The 8,520-nt window shown below is 38.2% G+C and overlaps 1 pseudogene; it reads right to left on the bottom strand.

The window, feature by feature from the left end:
• Positions 1–3,826: 3,826 nt before the first annotated feature.
• Positions 3,827–4,508, bottom strand: LOC115894180 (annotated as a pseudogene).
• Between the last annotated feature and the right edge of the window lie 4,012 nt (positions 4,509–8,520).

The following is an 8,520-nucleotide window of genomic DNA, read 5'->3' on the forward strand; positions in this document are numbered from 1 at the left end:
CACCCTCTTTCCATCCTGCTGGTCTGATACAAAAGGCAACGGATATTTCAAAATGCTGGGTGCTCTTGGTCTTACAGATACAGAAGTTGATTAGAGAAAGAATAAGTTGCCTACAGCTGTGATTGCCAAACTTTTCTGATTGTTCACCCTTATCACTGAAATATTTTGATCACAAAGTCCCAACATATGCATACTTAAGTCCATGGCTCTGAAATATGGATTTGTTTCAAGTCTTTATTGCTATAATGTTAAATTTAATATCTCTAACTCGTAAAACTAAATAAGTAAAATTTTTGAAGGTATGTAATGTCCATCATTTTCACTAGGTTGGCAACTAGGTGCATATGTATTTTACGTATTTATGTATTTATAAATTGTGCACCCTTCCTATTGTATTAGTAGATTATATATGTTATGAAATATACAAAAGGTAAAAAACTCAAAAAGATGAGATTTAAAAAAATACATGTAGAAGTTCTAATATTTTCTTTCTGCATTTCATGGAGGTGATTTGATGACTAGTAGACCAGAAATGGAGAAGCCTTTATAAATCTAACGTTAAAAGTCTCAAGAGCACTACAAACTCTTTGGCTCTCCTCAAGGACAAGGCTTCCTGCCACGGTGATCTGCCCAGGTTCAGCTAGCTGCCCACCAGGTCCACAGGAGATACGGTGGTGCTGCAAATAATCTGAAAGATTTCTTTTTCTTTCGCTCTTTCTTTCATGTCTTTCTTCACTGACAGGCTCTTCTGTTTGCCCTCTTGTGATCTCTGTTTCTTGATTAAGACTCATATTTGGCTGACCAAGTCCTAAGTGATGCCTGTAGGTCCAGCCCTTCTCCTCTCTTTCATGGGCTAAGCCCCTGCTTAGAAGTCCACAGCATCCTCAGTCATTGGAGACTTGGACTTCTTTGCCCACAGCTGTACAAACGCTGGCTTTTTATAGCCAAGAGTGAATGGTCATGAAAGGATGAGCTCAAGGTCTCAAGGAGTTTTCCAATTCTTTTTTTTTGGAGACGGAGTCTCACTATGTCACCAGGCTGGAGTGTATTGGCACGACCTCGGTTCACTGCAACCTCCGCCTCCTGGGTTCAAGCGATTCTCCCACCTCAGCCTCCGGAGTAGCTGGGATTACAGACATGTGCCCCCATACCTGGCTAGTTTTTGCATTTTTAGTAGAGACAGGGTTTCACCGTATTGGCCAGGATGGTCTCAATCTCCTGACCTCGTGATCTGCCTGCCTCAGCCTCCCAAAGTGCTGGGATTACAGATGTGAGCCACCGTGCCAGGCCTTTTCCAATTCTTTAAAGGTACAGAAAAGCAAGGAGACAGAGATACTAAACCAGTGGGTATCTGCACAGCAGAAATGTGTGACAGAATGGAGCCCACCTGATGGGTGCCTCTAAGATGCAAGTCCCATGGGGGAAGAGAGTCTTCCAACCAACCCCTACACCAGCACTGAGGGCAGTGCCTGGCACAGATGAAAGGTTTGTTGAATGAATGAGTGACACAAATTTTGTCGTGGATTGGTACCAATCAGAGGACCGCTTCCATTGCTTTTGGGTCTGAAATAGCACTTTAGCTCACACTCAGGTGGTTTTTCTTCCAAACTGGGAGAAGGGATAGAGGGAAGCCAAGGCTCAGCTTTTGTGTATGGTCTCACTGATTTATTCAAATGGAAAACTGGAGTTTTTGGACAAAAACATCCTCATGCCATTTCTAGCAGTTCCTCCATCCAGCACACTTGGAAGTCCCCAGCAGGAGGTCCAGCCTTCCTGGGACTTGGTTTCATCATGGTGCTTCTTCATTGCTGGATACAAGTTTTCCTTTATTCTTACTGTCTCAAAATCTCTTAGTTCCTCTGGCTCCCTCCCTGCTGCCACAAATGAGCTTTCACTTGCTCTGGTTTTCTCCCCCACTGCCATCCATCTTTTATAAAAAGGAAATTCAAAAATTAAAAACAAAATTTTGGTAAAAAATACATGACATAAAATTTACCATCGTAGCCATTTTTAAGTGTACAGTTCCATAGTGTTAGTTACATTCACATTGTTGTGAGATGGATCTCCAGAACTTTGTCATCTTGCAAACCTAACATTCTGCACCCATCGAACAACTCTCTCTCCCGCTGGAAGCCCCCGTACTACGTTCTGTCTCTGTGAATTTGACTACTCTAGGCACCTCATAGAAGTAGAGTTATATAATATTTGTCCTTTGGTGACTGGATTATTTTACTTAGCATAATATCCTCAAGGTTCACCCATGTTGTAGCATGTGCCAGGATTTCCTTCTTTTTAAGGCTGGATAATATTTAATTGTATATATATGCCATATTTTCTTTAGTTATTCATCTTTTGATGAACATTTGGGATACTTCCATCTCTTGGCTATTGTGAATAATAGTGCAATAAACATGAGTGTGCAACTGTGTCTTGAAATCCTGCTTTTAATTCAGTCTTTTGGATATACACCCAGAAGTGGAATTGCTGGGTCATATGGTGGTTGTATTTTTAATTTTTTTGAGGAACTACTACAGTGTTTTTTTGCAGTTGCACCATTTTATAGCCTCACCAATAGTGCACAAGGATTCTTCCTCAACATTTGTTATTTTCCCTTGTTTGTTTGTTTAGTAGTGACTATACTAATGTGTGTGAAGTGATATTTCATTGTATTTTTAATTTTTTGAGGAACCTCCATACTATTTTTCATAGCAGATGTACCTTTTGACATTCCCACTGACAGTGTACACAGTTTTTAATTTCTCCATATCCTCCCCAATACTTGTTATTCTCCTCCTCCATGTTTTTGGTAGTGGCCATCCTAGTGGGTGTGAAGTGATATCTCATTGTGGTTTTGGTGAACATGTCTTTAATGACTAGCAATGTTGAACATCTTTTCGTACGCTTGCTGGCCATTTGTATATCGTCTTTGCAAGAAATGTCTATTCAAGTCCTTTGCTTATTTTTTAAAAATGTAATACTATTTATTTAACTTCAAAAACATTTCAACATTCTAAACATACAAAAAACCCAGAACGTTACAAATCATGTTTAAGGACAGAAGGTTCTTGAACTTTCATTAACATAGTAGCTCTTTGCTTTGCTGACAATGAAGAGTTCTACAGTTTGTTTAAAAACAAATAGTTTAAAAACTAATGCACTTAACTAAGAACAAAAACAAAATAAAACTTTTCATGCCAGTTGACCTCCTTTGTCCACAGTTAAGATGGCAGCAGAATGCTGTCACTACACACAGAAACAAGACAACCTGAAGCTAAATGGATGCCCACTGCAGAGTCAACAGGTCCAGCCTCATAGTGCACGCTCTGAGCTACAGCCCCTCCAAAAGGCATCTTCCCAACAGCCTCAGCGTGGAGCAAGGACCATCGAGGGTTTGTCTTGCTTGTTTTGTTATTTTTACAAACTATAGATAGATATATACAGGTGATAATTCAGGTTTTCCAGCCAATAACCATGTGGTTAACACCACCTTATAAATTAAAAAAAAAATGCAAGAAACATCTTTAAATGCCTTGTCACACCAACAGCAAAGTGCACAGAGTGAGAACACGAGAGTGACTTTCCATTTTAAAAATGTTTGGAAATATGTGCAACTTTGATACAGTTTCAGGGTGCTCCAGACACCCATGGCCACTTGACGTAAACCACTGACAATTTCTAGAGCACTTTGAGAGACTACAATATGCTTGTGATCAAGTTTTATAATTAAACCTAATGAGGGCAACAGATACTTCTCAAATAAGAGATGTGTCAGTTATGGTTCTCCCCTACTCTAAAGTATTCACAAGGAGACAGATAAAGAGTTTCTTTATTCATTCTCCTCCTCTTCCTCCTCCCCTTTTTCCTTGCCTTCTTCCTCTTCCTCCTCCACCTTTATCTGGGCAACTTTAGCAGGATCCTTTGCTCCATCAAACTTTCCTTTCAACTTGTAGTCAGCAACATCCTTCTCCTAATTCTTCTTCAGCTTTGCCGCCTTAGTGATGTAAGGCTGCTTTTCACTGTACTTATGTTATTCCACACCTCACCTAGCTTTCTTGCCACGTCTCCAATAGAGATGCTAGGGTTTGTGGATTTGATCTCGGGGTGGAATTCTGAGCAGAACAGGAAGAATCCAGACTGTGGCCTTTGGAAGGCATTAGGATTCTTCTTCTCTTGTCTCCCTTAGCTGGTCCATAATCCTTCATTTCCCAATCACAGTGCACTTTATCCGCCTCTGCCATTTCATCAAATTTAGATTTATCTTGTCTGGACATTGTCTTCTACCTCTAAGACCACTTCTTGGAAAATGCTGCAAAATTGACAGGGACCTCTGGGTTTTTGTTCTTATGTTCTTCTCTGCGCATCTGCAGAAAGAAGGCATAAACAGACATCTTGCCCTTTGCTTTCTTGGGATCACATTTAGCCATCCTGACTGTATTGCTCACTAGCCTGGGCAGCGCAGGGCACAACGCGCAGCTCAGTGCTCCCCAGCCTCGGGCTGGCTGCCTCCATGAGAGCTCTCCTTTGCCTATTTTTAACCAGATTATTTAATTTTTTTGTTGTTGTTGAATTGTAGGAGTTCTTTATGTATTCTGGGTATTAACCCCTTATCAGATATATGACTTGCAAATATTTTCTTCCATTCTGTATGTTACCTTTTTGTTCTGTTGATTGTATTATTGGGTGGATAAAAGTTTTTGTTTGAGTTTGGATAAAATACTATTTATCTATTTTTGCCTTTGTTGTCTGTGATGTTAGTATCATATCCAAGAAATCATTGCCAAATCTGATGTCATGAAGATTTTCCTCTATGTTCTCTTCTAGGAGTTTTATTAGCTTTGGATCTTATGTTTAGGTCTTTCCTCCATTTTGAGTTAATTTTGCGTAAGATATAAGGTAAGGGTCCAACTTACTTATTTTGTATGTAGATATCCAGTTGTCCCAGCACCGTTTGTTTAAGAGATTGACCCTACCCTGTTGAGTGGTCTTGGCATCCTTGCAGAAGATCATTTAACCATATAGGCAAGTGCTTATTTCTGGGCTCTTTATTCTATTATTATTATTATTATTATTATTATTTTGGTTTATATGTCTGTCATTATGCCATTACTACACTGTTTTGATTGCTGTAGCTTTGTAATATGTTTTGAAATCAGGAAATGTGAATACAACAACTTTGTTCTTCATTTTAAAAATTGTTTTGGCTATTTGAGGTTTCTTGAGATTTCATTTTAGAATATTTTTTTTCTATTTCTGCAAAAATTGCCATTTGGATTTTGGTGGAAATTCCATCAAATACATAGATTGCTTTGGTAGTACAGACATCTTGACAATATTAAGTCTTCCAATCCATGGACATGAGGTGTCTTTTCATTTATTTGAAAGTCTTCTTTGATTGCTTTCATTAATGTTTTGTAGTTTCCTGTGTATAAACCTTTCACCTTTTTATTTAGATTTATTCCTAAGTATTTTATTCTTTTTGATGCTATTGTAAATGGAATTGTTTACTTAATTTCCTTTACAGATCATTCATTGTTAGTGTATAGGAATGCAACTGATTTTTGTATGTTGATTTTGCCTTCTGCAACTGCTGAATTTGTTTATTAGTTCTAAAAGTTATGAGTTTTGGTATTATCTTTAGGGTTTTCTATGTGTAACATGATGCCATCTGTGAATAGAGATAATTTTAATTCTCCCTTTTTAATTTGGGTGCTTTTAGTTTATTTTTCTTGACTAATTGCTCTGTCTAGGACATCCAGAACTACTGAAGAGAAGTAGCAAGAGTAACCATCCTTATCTTCTTCCTGATCTTAGGGTAAAAGGACTTCAGTTTTTCACCACTGAGTATGACGTTAGTTGTGGGCTTTTCATATATTGCCTTTATGATGTTGAGGTAGTTTCCTTCTATTCCTAGTTTGTTGAGTATTTTTTTAATCATGAAAAGGTATAGAATATGTCAAATACTTTTTCTGCATCATTAAAGAAAATCATAACGTTTTGGTTCTTAATTCTGTTAATGTGGTATAATTCTGCCATTCTTTGTATAGTTCCTAAAGCCTGTTAAAATTTCCCTTCTAATCTTTAGCTCCTTGGCAATAATTTCATTATCCAGTAAGGATTTTTATCAATATTTTATACATTGTGATATATTAATTTTTGGAACAGATTTGATATTTCCAGCACCCATCATTCTAAGGCTTGTTTCAGAGAAATGTGATCATGCAGCCCTTATTTTATAAACCTTTTCTCTGAGTTCTCTTTTGCCTCTTTCCTATTTTTAGTCTCCTCTTAAATCCCTAGGTAACCTCCTTTGTGTCCCCCAGAAGATTTATTCAGAAACCTTTTTCTTTTCTGTGAAATTTGTCAGTATGACGACTCACAGTGAGCCAATGTTAAAACAATAGTAAGCAGAACTCAACATTCTCATGCATGCCAATATCATCTCTTCATCTTGAGTATTTTCTGAGCCTATACAACTTAGATGCAGGCCGTAAGAATATCCTTGGTTCCTCGTGCAAAAAAAAGTCAAGCAACAAAACAGAACAAAATGATAATTGGACCTAGGAGACACTTGGCAGGGTAGCAGTTTTATTTTAAAAGTCAAATCATAGTTTTAAAACTTCAGGCCATTTTATCAATGCTTTATTTATAGGTGTAATCAGTTCCATTCAGAGAGAAATGTCTAAAGAATTAGATCATAAATGAAGGAAAAACAGCATGGAACAAAATGGAAAGAACGCAAAGCATGAGAAATGTCTTGTCCTTTCTAATACTTGTGATTCCTAAGTTCTGCTTTCCGGAGAGGTCGTGAGTGGGCAGAGACAAAACGTGCAACACAAAAGGAGTAGCATGAAGTCAACCATGAAATGTTGTCTCATCACAATATTTTCTAAATACTGTCATCATCACATTTCACTGTTAATAGGTTTATATCACAGTGGTATTAATGAAAATGACATGTCTAAAAGCAAAAATTTGCATAAAGTTTTGTATTAGACGGTCATGAATGCTAGCTGAAAAAATTCAAAACTCTCGTTGGAACTTTTTTTTTTTTTTTTTTGGGACAGAGTCTCACTCTGTTGCCCAGGCTAGAGTGCAGTGGCACAATCTGGGCTCACTGCAACCTCTGCCTCCCAGGTTCAAGCAATTCTCCTGTCTCAGCCTCTGGAGTAGCTAGGATTACAGGGCCCTGCTACCACACCCAGCTAATTTTTGTATTTTTAGTGGAGACGAGGAGGTTTCACCATGTTGGCCAGGTTGGTCTTGAATTCCTGACCTCAGGTGATCTGCCTGCCACGGCCTCCCGAAGTCCTGGGATTACAGGCATGAGTCACCGTGCCTGGCCTGGACATCTTTTAATTAGGTAAATTGGCAATTGGATCTTTTTCTACCTTTTTCTTTTGAGAAGGTTTTTTTGGTTGTTGTTAATCAAAAGCTTTTTCCCCTTCATTAATGTCCAAGTACATAAATGTCTACCTTACACTTATTTTTGTGGGTAAAGTAGCTCAGTTTTTGTACTAGTATTATAAAATTCTGGTTTTGATAATTCAAAGTTATGGGGTCTATGCAGAATTTCTTATGAGAAACACACACAGAAATCCAGTGTCTTATAAAATGATTTATATTTCATTCATGTTTCAATTCTATTTTTAGTGAAACTTGATCATTAGCAGACACAAATGTACCTTGAAGCCTTGGTCAGTATATAATATGTGCTATATCATCACCTACAGCATTAGAATCTCCTCATCTTTTGAAAACTGGGCTAGAAAAAAATGAAATATGCAGAACAACCCCAAATTCCCATCTTTTCAGAGATTGCCAAGCAAATGTGAACCCTCTGAATTTGCTGAGACTCTGATCTCCAGTGTGAATTCAGGTTACCTGCCCTTCAGATTCTAGTTATGGCCTTCAGAGACCCTGCTGAGGCACTGCAAGGATGATGTTCTTTGTCATGAGGTCACTGTGCACTTACTTCATGCAGCCAGGCAATAAGAGTATCAAATTCACCTTCAAACTTTTGGCTCTGTGGCTTGAAAAAATCCCAAACAAGAATTTTTCTGGAATAGCTCTTTCAGGAATCCTAGTTTGGTTGGTCTGACTCCCAAGGGCTATTTGTGATTGGATGATCCCTCCTAAGGGTAATAGGTTCTGTCGAATTTCACATTAGGTCCAAGTTCTTCATGGCACTAGTGTATACTGTAGTATAGCCGCTGGGATCACAGCCAAGGACTAGATGGTGGAAGGGCAAACTAAAATACATAGGTGTGTTCCAAAAAGGAAGAACAAGTGCCCGTATAAAAAGAATTATGCTATATATTTTATATAATATAATGAAATTTATACTATAAGCTGAATTGTCAAAGTTACACCTACAACAAATAACACAAATAAACAGAATCCCATCGTTCCTCAAAATCCTGGGGCTGTGTAACTTAGAAACAGAAATGAGCGTGTCTGGGACCATACAAAGAACCCCAGAAGCACTCGTCATGTTCTTGCCCAATGTGGTTCAAACAGCAC

Source organism: Rhinopithecus roxellana, chromosome 17 (assembly GCF_007565055.1).
Source record: "Rhinopithecus roxellana isolate Shanxi Qingling chromosome 17, ASM756505v1, whole genome shotgun sequence".
Taxonomy (NCBI): Eukaryota; Metazoa; Chordata; class Mammalia; order Primates; family Cercopithecidae; genus Rhinopithecus; species Rhinopithecus roxellana.